Source organism: Polypterus senegalus, chromosome 4 (assembly GCF_016835505.1).
Source record: "Polypterus senegalus isolate Bchr_013 chromosome 4, ASM1683550v1, whole genome shotgun sequence".
In the NCBI taxonomy this organism is placed as follows: Eukaryota; Metazoa; Chordata; class Cladistia; order Polypteriformes; family Polypteridae; genus Polypterus; species Polypterus senegalus.
The window spans coordinates 98,432,928-98,446,999 of record NC_053157.1 but is presented as its reverse complement, the minus strand read 5'-3'; the positions used below and the strand labels follow the sequence as shown (position 1 = coordinate 98,446,999).

Here is a 14,072-nt window from a genome sequence, read left to right as displayed (position 1 = left end):
AATATTTGGACAGAGACAACTTTTTTCTAATTTTGGTTCCGTACATTACCATAATGAATTTTAAATGAAACAACTCAGATGCCGTTGAAGTGCAGACTTTCAGCTTTAATTCAGTGAGTTGAACAAAAAGATTGAATAAAAATGTGAGGCAACTAAAGCATTTTTTTTTAACGCAATCCCTTCATTTCAGGGGTTCAAAAGAAATTGGACAATTGACTCAAAGGCTATTTCATGGGCAGGTGTGGGCAAGTTCATCATTATGTCATTATCAATTAAGCAGATAAAAGGCCTAGAGTTGATTTGAGGTATGGTGCTTGCTTGTGGAAGATTTTGCTGTGAACAGAGAACATGCGGTCAAAAGAGCTCTCCATGCAGGTGAAAGGAGCCATCCTTAAGCTGCGAAAAACAGAAAAAAACAATCCGAGAAATTGCTACAATATTACGAGTGGCAAAATGTACAGTTTGGTTCATCCTGAGAAAGAAAGCAAGCACTGGTGAACTCAACAACGCAAAAAGACCTGGACGTCCATGGAAGACAACAGTGGTGGATGATCGCAGAATAATTTCCATGGTGAAGAGAAATCCCTTCACAACAGCTAACCAAGTGAACAACACTCTCCAGGGAGTAGGCGTATCGATATCCAAGTCTACCATTAAGAGAAGACTGCATGAAAGTAAATACAGAGGGTGCACTGCAAGTTGCAAGCCACTCATAAGCCTCAAGAATAGAAAGTCTAGATTGGATTTTGCTAAAGAATATCTAAAAAAGCCAGCACAGTTCTGGAAAAACATTCTTTGGACAAATGAAACCAAGATCAACCTCTACCAGAACGATGGCAAGAAAAAAGTATGGAGAAGGCGTGCCACAGCTCATTATCCAAAGCATACCACATCATCTGTAAAACACAGTGGAGGCAGTGTGATGGCTTGGGCACGCATGGCTGCCAGTGGCACTGGGACACTAGTGTTTATTGATGATGTGACACAGGACTGAAGCAGCCGAATGAATTCTGAGGTGTTTAGAGACGTACTGTCTGCTCAAATCCAGCTAAATGCAGTCAAAATGATTGGGCTGCGTTTCATGATACAGATGGACAATGACCCAAAACATACAGCTAAAGCAACCCAGGAGTTTATTAAAGCAAAGAAGTGGAAAATTCTTTAATGGCCAAGTCAGTCACCTGATCTTACAACAACATTTATTTATATAGCACATTTTCATCCAAAGAGTAGCTCAAAGTGCTTTACATAATGAAGAATAGAAAAATAAAAGACAAAGTAAGAAAATTAAGTCAACATTAATTAACATAGAATAAGAGCAAGGTCCAATGGCCAGGGTGGACAGAAAAAACAAAAAAAAAAAAAAACTCCAGACGCCTGGAGAAAAAAATAAAATCTGTAGGGATTCCAGACCATTAGACTGCCCAGTCCTCTCTGGGCATTCTACCTAACATAAATGAAACAGTCCTCTTTGGATTTAGGGTTCTCACGGAAGGACTTGATGATGATAGTCACGTAGACTTCTGGCTTTTAATCCATCCATCATTGTTGGAGCATCATGATGCTTTGAGTAGGAAAAAGAAACAGAAGAGAGAGTTAGGGGTCAGCACGGATTTTAGAGCCACCATGAATAGTTATTATGATGAATTGAACATACAGAGTATCAGGATTAAGTTAAAGTGAAGTTATGAAAAGGCCATGTTAAAGTAATGTGTTTTCAGCAGTTTTTTAAAGTGCTCCACTGTATTAGCCTGGCGAATTCCTATTGGCAGGCTATTCCAGATTTTAGGTGCATAACAGCAGAAGGCCGCCTCACCACTTTTAAGTTTTGTTCTTGGAATTCTAAGAAGATATTCATTTGAGGATCTGAGGTTCTGATTTGGAATATAAGGTTTCAGACATTCCGATATATAAGATGGGGCGAGATTATTTAAGGCTTTATAAATCATAAGCAGAAGTCAATCCTAAATGACACAGGTAACCAGTGTAGTGACATCAAAACTGGAGAAATGTGCTCGGATTTTCTTATCCTAGTTAGGATTCTAGCAGCTGCATTCTGCACTAGTTGCAAACGATTTATGTCTTTTTTGGGTAGTCCTGAGAGGAGTGCGTTACAGTAATCTAGTCGACTGAAAACAAATGCGTGAACAAATTTCCCAGCATCTTTCAGTGATATAAGAGTTGTAATGGACAGCCGGGTCCCATGCCCGGTCGGGACGACCCTGCTGTATATGGTCTGGGGGAGCAGCCATGGACTTCTCAGTACCTCCCCCGGGATGCTTGGCTGCAGCCTCCCCGGTTGATGATGCCTCAGTTTCCCGCAGGGTTTCATGGGAAATGGAGTTCTCCCCAACCCTGTGGGGACCCAGGATGGCTGCAAGGGAACGAGACAGAGATAATTAAGCCCAGCTGGTTTAATCATCAGGCCCACACGGGAGTGCAATTGGGAACAGGTGAACAAGCAACAGGAGCACTCCCGGGAGGCCATAAAGGAGCCAGCAACCACCACTCTGGGCCAGAATTGGGAGGAAGAGGACGAGGTTGCCTGAGAGGAGTGGTGGTGCCAGCGGAAGGATTGCTGTGTGTAAAGTAAGGTGCTTTGAGACTGTGTTATACCTGTGGGGTTCACGGGGAAGACATGCGCCCATGGGTAAAGATAAAAATAAAAAGATTTCTATTCAATTTACACGTGCCTCAGTGTGAATCTGTGCCAGGTCGGGCGCTTTATATAGTGCCTTATTCACAGAGGTCTAACTTTAGCTATGTTTCTTAAGTGAAAAAATGCTGTCCTAGTGATCTGATTAATATGCGATTTAAAATTCAGATTACAGTGAACAATTACCCCTAAGCTTTTTAACTCCGTCTTGACTTTTAATTCTAATGTATCCAGTTTATTTCCAATAGCCTCATTGTATCCATTATTGCCAATCACTAAGATTTCAGTTTTCTCTTTATTTAACTTAAGAAAATTACTATTCATCCATTTTGAGATACAAGTCAGACATTGTGTTAGTGATTCAAGAGAATCGGGGTCATCAGGTGCTATTGATAAATACAGCTGTGTGTCATCAGCATAGCTGTGGTAACTCACGTTATGCCCTGAGATAATCTGACCTAATGGAAGCATATAAATTGAGAATAACAGCGGACCCAGGATAGAGCCTTGTGGAACACCATATTGGATATCATGTGTCTTTGAGTTGTAATTACCACAACTAAGAAGAATTTTCTTCCTGCCAGGTAGGATTCAAACCAATTTAAGACACTGCCAGAGAGGCCCACCCATTGACTAAGGCGATTTCTAAGAATATTATGATCAATGATGTCAAATGCAGCACTTAGATCTAAGAGGATGAGAACAGATAAATGGCCTCTATCTGCATTCACCCGCAAATCATTTACTACTTTAACGAGTGCAGTTTCTGTGCTGTGATTTGTTCTAAAACCCGACTGAAATTTATCAAGAATAGCATGTTTATTTAGGTGGTCATTTAACTGCATAATGACTGCCTTCTCCAGAATTTTACTTAAGAAAGGCAGGTTAGAGATGGGTCTAAAATTTTCAAGAGCCGAGGGGTCGAGATTATGTTTCTTAAGTAGGGTTTAACTACAGCAGTCTTAAGACAGTCTGGGAAGACCCCCGTATCTAATGACGAATTTACTATGTCAAGAACATTATCAATTAGCACCCCCGATACTTGTTTGAAATATTTTGTTGGTATTGGGTCAAGGACGCAAGTGGAGGTTTTTAATTGAGATATAATTTTTTGTAAATCAGATAAATCTATCCTTAGAGTTAAATTTGTTTATAACAGAATGCTGCGGTTTAGGAGGATCCTTAGTGTTGGGGAGATATACTATGTTATTTCTAATATCATTAATTTTTGGTTGAAAAATACAGCAAAAGCCTCACAGGTTTTACTGGAAGTACTTAGGAGGCATTCCTTTGAGTTACCTGGTTTTAGCAGACAATCAATCGTCGAGAATAAGACTCTGGGATTACTAGCATTGTTATTTATAATCTTAGAGAAATAGCAACGCCTCTCAAGACGGACAGTGTTATTGTATTCTGTTATTTTAACTTTTAATATTTCATAGTGGATAGTTTAGTCTTCCTCCATTTACGCTCAGCTCTATGGCATGTGCTCTTTAAATCTGACACTCTTTGGGTCTTCCATGGTATAACAATGCTAGAAGATTTTTTAACTGTCTTTTCAGGTGCAACTATGTCAACAGCAGCTCTCACTTTAGTATTAAATCTTTCCACCTTACTATTTACATTATCCTCGCTATTATAGTTGGCACTATAAACGGACTGATTGCTTAGAATGTTTGTAAGTTTTAAAGCTGCTGCTGAGTCAAAGAAGCGTTTTTTAACAATATGCTTCTCATGGGTGTTTTTTATCATTATTTCTATATTAAAAAGTAGAAGAAAATGGTCTGATAGACCAATATCAATGATCTGTTTTATATCAACTTTTAGTCCTTTAGTAATTACTAAGTCTAACGTATGACCTGCTTTATGTTTAGGCTGATTAACGAGCTGTATCAAATCAAAAGAGTTCAGGAGGTTCATAAATTCTTTTACTTTTAGGTCACACTGATTATCTATATGAAAATTAAAGTCGCCAACTATTAGGAGTGTGTCATAGTTCGTAATTAAAATTGACATTAAGTCAGAGAATTCCTCAAAAAAAGACGCGTTGAATTTTGGAGGTCTATACACGGATAATACTAGAACTTGAGAATCTCCATGGATAACAACGGCAAGATACTCAAAGGACTTGAACTTACCAAAACTGACATCTTTACATTTTAACTGGCTCGAGTAAATGTTTGCCAAGCCCCCGCCTCTTTTTCCTTGGCGATCTGCCCGAGTAAAAGCAATCTGGAGGCACAGATTCGATTAAAACAGCCGCGCCGTCTGAGTTAAGCCACGTTTCACTTAGTGCAATAAAATCTATTTTTTTTATCTTAACTAAATTGAGCATGCATCTCACTTGTTGAAGACTAAACTTCGGACAGAAAGGCCCACAAACAAACAGTAACTGAAAGCTGCTGCAGTAAAGGCCTGGCAGAGCATTAAAAAGGAGGAAACCCAGGATCTGGTGATGTCCACGAGTTCAAGACTTCAGGCTGTCATTGCCAGCAAAGGGTTTTCAACCAAGTTTTAGAAATGAACATTTTATTTCCAGTTATTTAATTTGTCCAATTACTTTTGAGCCCCTGAAATAAAGGGATTGTGTTTTAAAAAAAAATGCTTTAGTTGTCTCACATTTTTATGCAATCTTTTTGTTCAACCCACTGAATTAAAGCTGAAAGTCTGCACTTCAACTGCATCTGAGTTGTTTTATTTAAAATTCATTGTGGTAATGTACAAAACCAAAAAGAAAAAAATTGTCTCTGTCCAAATATTTATGGACCTAACTGTATCATAGAGAAGGCAAAAAAAGAAAAAAAAATGCAAACTTAAGTACTCAAAATGTAAAGATAGCCACATAAAGATGTGCTGCTGTTAAAACTAATGAGCAAGTTTGTAACTAGTTTATTTGTTGTGCATAAATTCGTTGTGCAAGTTTAGGAGTGAGAAAGTTATCAAGAAATTAATCCATCCAAACCTTTTATGTGTGCTCTCATATAATGTGAAATGCACTTACTAACATAATCTTCCCTGGCTGTATGTATGAAACAACTTGACTCCCCACGTACCAATGTAATTGAAATTTGTTGAACTTATTCATCAAGGCAATTTTTGAATTTTGAAAAATTCCCATTTCCCATTTATGAATTTTCAATATAATCTATTTTAAACCAGAGAAACCTGGCCTCTTTCTATATTTCACTGGGATATTTTGTATATTTTCACTGTTTGTTCATTCAGTAGTCATTCCTGATGGCAAAGTAACTCCCCAATGCAAGTTATTGAAGTGCCAGCAGAGATGAGTGTGCAGGACAGAGAACACACCATCATATCAGCTGATTGCGTAAACCTCAGACCAGCTAACTCACTCACAAAAATGTACCTGCACTGTGGTCCTGAAAAACCTGAGTTTGACAGTCCAGTTGTAAATTTAGATGAGGTACTGAAAATGCCTCTTTGGCTGATTTATTTATTTATTTGTTTGTTTGTTTGTTTATTTTTCACTTAAATTGGTTTGATATCCAGTAAGTAGATTCTTTTATTGTTCAGCCTTTCATTTCTCTAACCCCCCCTTTTTCATTTGGGGCTTGTTTTTAATGGCAGCACTAGGTGCAAGACACAAGCAGCCCTTCATCAGACATCCTTTCATCAAAAACACTCTTGTAGACACACCCACTCCATTAACAATATATTGTATATAGTGTTATTAACCCAGAGAAAACCCAAATGTACAAAGCAAACATAGGACAACTGTACAGATTTAGACTGGACTGGAGGATAAACCCAGACTGAACCAGCCAGTGCCAATGACTGTGCCACAGTGATGCTAAGCTGTATCCCCTGACCAATGCAAGACAGAGCCATGTCTTTTAATATGACTGCCTTGAGATTTGGCAGTCTACGAAAATAAACCAGAATGAACAAGTAATAAATAAAATGCTCATGTTGCTGAGTATATGAATTGTGAAATGTATTCAGTAAAGTATCTTTAATTTTATACAGACGATTGTATTTCAGAGCTACAGCTGCTGTTAAATGCATGTGTACATGAAGCAAATATCAAAAAATGAATTCATATTAAATACAATAGTATATAAAGGAAAGAATTAAAAATTCATTGGCTTAATTCTAATGTTGTGTTCAGGCTTGTCTACCCTCAGGAAGTTAAGTCTTTTGAAGTACCACCATTTCAAATCATATTTGGAGTGTTTGAACAATGTATGATGAATAGTTTTTGAGTGCATGTGTGTGCATGTGCCTTTTAATTTTTCTTATGTACACCTAATTTTTTTTTAAACTTATTAAAAGAAAAAAAAAAATTACCTAAAGCAGTCAGTTGAAAGCTTTAATTTAATTTTTGGCAGAGATGTACAATTTACCTCCACATTAACAATAAACGAGGTGATTTTATTGACTTGGGCCATAGGGTTTTTAAACAGTGACTGTTTATAAGTGGGCTACCCATTTAATTTTCTGTCTGTTAACAGACAAATCAACACTGCTTGATAACAGTATAATAATATTCAAGCATGATTATGCCATTGCCATGTGAATTAGTAAATACCAAAATAATTAAAATATCTCAAATTTACACAAACTATTTTAAGCTGGTTTTATAACCGCACTGTTGTCAAATCAGTTTTGTTAGAAAATGACTTAGTCAGGTTTAGAACAGGTTTGCCATATGGAAGGTATGGAGAAGGCATCAGGCAAGTTAAATTAACTGAAATTTCAAATGTATAAAACTCTGTATGCTTTAATTTTCCAAATGTTTCCTTCTTTTTTTGTTTGTTGTAACTTTAAGGCTACCTTTTGTGAATGAAATGTGTTATTGTTATTCATTTGAACTTGTCAGTTCAAGATTATTATTTTAGAATTCTTATAAAACAGCCTTTGTTCTGTTGTTATCAAGCTGCCTCATATAACTGATCAGACTTTGCTATTTCTCTTTTATTAATCCAGAATTTACCACCAATGTGTCCAATTCACTAATGTACCTTCCAGATTTGTGTCACTGGTGGTTTCACTACATTTGGTGCATTTTATTTGTTACAACAAAGAACATTAGCTTGTCTTAAAAATGCAATGAATAATTTAAATGTAGTATTTTCTGTTTTGATTTCTGCCAATTACAGTAATCCCTCGCTATATCGCGCTTCGACTTTCGCGGCTTCACTCTATCGCGGATTTTAAATGTAAGCACATCTAAATATATATCACAGATTTTTAAGCTGGTTCGCGCTTTTTGGACAATGGGTCTTTTAATTTAGGTCACATGCTTCCTCAGTTTGATTGCCCAGTTGATTTCATACAAGGGATGCTATTGGCGGTTGGCTTAGAAGCTACCCAATCAGAGCATGTATTACATATTAACTAAAACTCCTCAATGCTATAAGATATGCTTCCCGCGCAGTGCTTGTTTGCTTCTCTCTATCTTTCTCACTCTCTCTGCCTGACGGAGGGGGTGTGAGCAGAGGGGCTGTTTGCACAAAGGACACGGATGCTCCTCTACAAAATGCCGCTTTATCGCGGTGCTTCTGTATTCTTAGAAGCACGTATTGATTTTTTGATTGTTTGCTTTTCTTTGCGAGTGCTCTCTCTGACATTCTCTGCTCCTGACGGCTCCTTTATGACAGCGCTCCTTTGAAGATGATATGTTTGCTTTCTTTTAATTGTGAGAAAGAACTGTCATCTCTGTCTTGTCATGGAGCACAGTTTAAACGTTTGACTAAAGGGTGTTATTTCATGTCTAGAGGGCTCTAATAATGTTAACAGGGTGGGAGAGTGTATAAGGGCTTAAAATATATAAAAATAACCATTCAAACATATGGTTTCTACTTCGCGGATTTTCACCTATCGTGGGGGGTCTGGAACGCAACCCCCGCGATCCAGGAGGGATTACTGTAAACATTATGTTTTAGCAGTCCTGCTAAGAGCACATCTCAGATATTATGTGCATCTGTTATCACATTACATGTCAAACTGATCTGGATAAGTTGATGATAAAATGGATGATGGTTGGATGCAAAACGTTGGCCATGTTCATTACAATTATAGGATGAATGCAAAACATCCATTATTTTATCTAGGTTATGTATGTTACTGCATTAGAAGGGAATTTTATGTGGTCATCATTTCAACTCAAGTTAAAATAATTGTAACTGACAGCTGATTGGTCAAATTATCATGCTCTCTAAACAAGCATTAAGCATTTTTTTTATTTCTGAACTAATACCATAAATAGATGAATGTGTTAATAATTAAAGTTTTTTTTAATCATTCACTGAAAATGCCACAGGATTTAAATGCATTGTAGGTAAAACTACAAGACCATTTGTCTCTCTCCCATTTTCTCTCTCTCTCTTTTTTACCCACTTTTGCCATGTACAGTTTGTGCTCCCTCATGTACCACACTTTCACATGCACAGGTGACACATGTGGAGAACCACTACATTAAAATAAACACTGTACTATGAAGGTACACTTGGTTTGTGAAGCCTGGGAATTATCAAACTATATTGAATTAATAAAATCTTTTCTTTTCCTTGCACTCCCAAAAAAATGTGACTATGTCCATTTGTAGGATGGCACCTTGAGACATAGAGGTAAATCTAAATTCTTGTTGCATTATACATGTATTATCAAATAAGCAGTTTGGATCAGTATGTGTTGTTTTGTTGTTAAGTATTGAAACATTTATGTCCTAATGGAATAATTTTATGTTTGTAATAAAATTTCTTAAGTAGATTTTGATATGCCAATTGTTAAGATTAATGAAGACTGAACTGTTTACAGATAAGAACATTACACATTAATCTGTCTGTTAGTGTAATCAAGAATGTTAAGGCTTGATGACTGTATTGATGAAGACATCTTTCCAATGCTTAGTGACAGTCCCTCTACTGTAATACCCATTTCAGATTTTTCAGTTGATGTTTCTATGATAAAAACAAAAGTAATTAAATATTTAATTATTTTAATTATGTTATTTAAATGGATATTGATTTGGTAAAGCTAATATTAATATAAGAACATGGGCAAGAGTAGGAAAGAGGAGACCATTCAGTCCACGAAACTCTGTTGGTCTGATAATAGTCAAGTTGTCAAATATCTTATCCAGATACTTTTAAAGGTTGTCAAGGTTAGTGATTCAAATATATGACTAGGTAATTTGCTCCGGATTCCCACAACTCTATGCCTGCAAAAGTATTTACTGGTTTGAATATAAACACACTTCCCCTTAATTTCCACTGGGTTCCTTGAGTAGGTTATTTGTTCTTTAGTTGACAGAATTCTTCTGGATCCACTTTACTGATTCCTTTAAGATTTTTGAAGACCTGAAGTAGGCCCTTTGTAGCCTCCTGTGCTTGAGACTAAAAAGGCTGAAGTTTCTGAGCCTATCAAAGTATAACATGCTCTTTGGACTTGGGGAGACACCTAGTTGCTGTCCTCAGTCTTTTACATAGTGTTCATCAGACGAGGTCTCACTATTACATTCTACTGTATGACTTGCATTATATTGTAAAAACTGACTTGTCCCTGGCTGCAGAGGGTTTTGATGAAGCACTCATGTGCATTGGTTTGAGTCCTGAATTGAACTGACGTTATGCTGGAAAGGTTGCGTCTTTAAAGAGTCCAGACCAGGAAGTGACGTCACATTTGACACCGGAAGTGATGCCGGCAATGTGGAATCAGTCCAGATTTCCCTTATTTGGTCTGCAGAGATAACGGAATTAGGTGTAGTGTACCCCGCCACCCGCTTCAGCTTCCTCCCAGTTGCACGTGTGTACCACAGTGTACTGAAAAATCCCTAAATCTTCTTTTGTTTCCTATGAGACAATATCTGTCATCTTGTATTTATAATTGATTTTCTTTTTGCTTACATTTAACACTTTGTGAGTTTCTATATTAAAACTTAATTTTCCAAGTTTTTTCCATGTTCTAAAGATTACCCACAGTGTTTTTTTTATATATATTTTTGTCTTCCTTCCTCAGTTTCTTCTATAGTTTGCATATTTAGTAGCTACAGTGTAGAACTACTGTATATCAGAATCCATGCCATTAATAAAAATTAGAACAAGAATAGGTCTGATCTGTCTGTATATAATTGCATTTCTTTCAATGTATTTCAAGCAGCAGAAGCCACAAAGTTAGCCCCAAAACTACTAGCTTTATTTAAAGAGATATTAATTCCTTTTTTTTTACTAAATATTCAGTCAGTAGGGCAATTTGAATGCAGTGTAGTGGTGTGAATTGCTGTCTATAACTTTTTAATAAGTCTGCCTCCTTGTTATTTCTATAAACAAGTATCAAACAGGTTCAAAGATTTTTAAAGTTGTGGTTTTAGTTTGCCAAAATAAATAAAGGCATGGAAGAGGAACTAAAGGACCATTTACATATTGTTATCTTTATCACTGTTGGTGATTGGTTTCTCTGACTTCAAATTGTAAAAACAGAATAATTTTGCCACTGACAGGGTTATAGATTCCAGTAAGCGGCTTAAAGAGACAAGAAGATTTCAATGAAATCTCTATGGCAACAGTGCTGCTTAGATATTTACTTCCCAAGCAAGGAGTAGCCTTAAAGAGACATGCCTTCACTGGAAATCTTCAAAATTTACTTACTTCCCAACAGCCATCTCTGTCACATCTGACCTGGTTAAACACTGGCCAAGTACACTCAATCTTCCATCACTGATATGTTATTATGCTCTGCAATTGCGTGTGTAAGTTTCTCTCGTTGATTGTGCCTCCTGCAGGGCATATTTCCAGTGTAATACACTAACTGTACTAAAGCTAGGTCAGCTAATAATTACTCCTCAACATATATTGGGATCTCAAAATACTGTATTTTAGATGTACAGTATTTAATTTAAACCTATTGTATTTATTGCAGTAAGTCAAGTGATAAAGGAATCTATAGGATTCCATATATCATGTGGCTCTCATTAATCACCCCAATGTGTATGTTTGTTATTGTACTGATTTGAGTGTTCCTTTGTGTGTTGTTCTATTATTGTGCTATTACCCTTGAAATACCCATACTTGCTTTTTGTAGGGCCTAGATGTATTTTCCAGGGATAAGTGAACTCACCAGGTTCGTTGCCAGATTGGTTTACTCTCCTACCTTAAGATTAACATACACATATATAGACATACGCACATAAGTGCCATATGAATGACACATGCACAGCCCTTCATACAATGTCTTCGATATATCTCAGATCTAAATATTACTTTTGGTCTCCTACAATGTATTTAAAAATAAAACGGCCATTTATAAACTAATTATGTTTGACTTTACTGTACTGTTCATTCTGTTGGATGGAGCTCTCATTCTCCTTCTGATAAACTCCGTAGTTTGGAGTGAATGGTGACTTCAACTGCTCTTAATATTTACTTTATTTCTTCAGTCACTCTAGATATAAAGACAAAGCATAGAAATTTAAAAGCAATGTGGTATTTATTAAACAACAATAATGCCAGTAGAAGAAAGCATTAAAGAAAATATAGACAGCAGAGTTTGGATATATATGTATAGACTTTAAAAAGGTTACTAAAAAAAAAGTGATGTCAAAGATTAAATCCTTAGTCGGCTTTTGATGTAGCAATCAGTTTTTTTTTGTCTCCTCCTCTTTTTTTTCTCTTCTACTGGTCTATTGAACAAGCCATGTTTTAATTAATTGCTTTTTCATATTACTGTACTGTACTTCCTATTACGCGCCTTTGATTGGCTAACTGTCAAAGTTCTATTTACAAGTGATTAATTTATAATTAACACAGCCTGAGGCAAACCATCTAAACATGTTTTAAAGGTAATAGATTACTGGTACTGTCAATTAAATTCATCTTGTTTGTTTGAGTAAAATATAATGAAAATACAGGACTCTTGTTTAAAAAAACTGACACACCAGGACATTTGTCTACGTGTAAACATAGTAAAATTGCTGGGCTCTTCCATAAATGTTTCATGTGTGTTGCATATAGATTATATGCTAGGAAGGAAAGATCACTACAGCTGTGGACCATAATGGTTACTCCATTACTTATACATTTGGTTAAATTGAACTTTTCAGAGCTGGCAATAATTTTTTTTTATATTTAGTATATTTGTAAACAAGAAAAATGTACTTTTACTCCACTATATTACTGTCCACTTCATTAACGTTGTGCTTGAATTCTTTTAATAGAAGTATTTTTCTGCTGTGAGGCAGTACTGACAACTCCAATCAATTAGTTATCTCCTTTTCAGTGGATTTTATTAGTCTTTTTTGTTTAGCTGTCTAATACTGATAGCTGATGTCAAAGTGTTATCAGTTTCCAATTACTTATTCTTTGCTTTGGGTTGACCATAATTCTCTAATAATAACAGATTTCTGGTTAGTAAATCGCAGCTTTGAGTAAAAATGTAAAGACAGATTCACTCAAGACCCTTGAAATGCCCAGTTAAGCAGTTAGAAAAGTTACAGCATTAGAGAATTTGCCCAGTAGCTTAAGTTAATAACCCTGATCTCAAATTCAACGTTTATGCTGAGAAATGGGGAAAAAACTAACGAAAGTTGTATCGTGCATTGTGATCTTTTGCATTTCAAAACAGTGCTTAATGCCAGAAAACTTAAACGCTATTCCCAATTTGCTAAAACACTTGGCTAAAGTAGATGTGTTTCTCATGTTCTATAGATAATTTGCCCTATTCTCAAGGTAGGTAGGAAAGCTCTACTTGTTTACTGAATAGCAATTCAGTATCAACATTAGCCATAGAAAATAAATAGTTCACTAGAAAACTTGAGTATGTAAACTTTTCAAGTCAGTGCTAGCTACTATCAGATTTTTATGAATAAATAACTGGCATTGTTATTATTAGCAATATATCAAAACAGAATAATAGAGTCAAATAAATCGTCAGATTTCTTAGTATGTGAATCAGGGAGCAATAGTTAGCTATCATTTATTTAAATTGCAATTTGTGAATGGTTGAATGGTAAATCCAGTTCTTTAAAGTTCAGAAGGCTGTGTTTTTAGTTGCACCTAGAAGAGCCTTGTAGAAAGATTAATAAGCAATTTAAAAAGAGGTAATGACATTACTTTTCATGTCTGAATCCAACAAGTTTAGCAGTATACTGAAACATACTCATCTGTAGGTGCATGATTTTGTGAATAAAGCATCTACTAGATGTTACTGATTGAGCCTCAAACACCACAAGAATGCCACAATTTTGAAAAATGTGGTGTATAGTAAAAGGCAACTTTCAGTGTGGTTTTTAAGAGTCTGATGCACTAGATGGACAACTTGGGAAAGTGGAAACCTAGTCATAACAGGTAAAATGTTGCCACACACATATGTGGATAATGGCTGAATAAGAATACAGGCAAAGGGCCATCATAAAACAGGCACAAATGTCATTAATTTTGGAAGAATAAAGATGAGAGGT

At 36.1% G+C, this 14,072-nt stretch overlaps 1 protein-coding gene across 10 annotated transcripts in view; it reads left to right on the top strand.

The window, feature by feature from the left end:
* pdlim5a (PDZ and LIM domain 5a) overlaps nucleotides 1–14,072 on the top strand; it is a 244,895-nt gene that overhangs the window by 178,163 nt on the left and 52,660 nt on the right. The gene's annotated exons all lie outside the window — the stretch shown is intronic.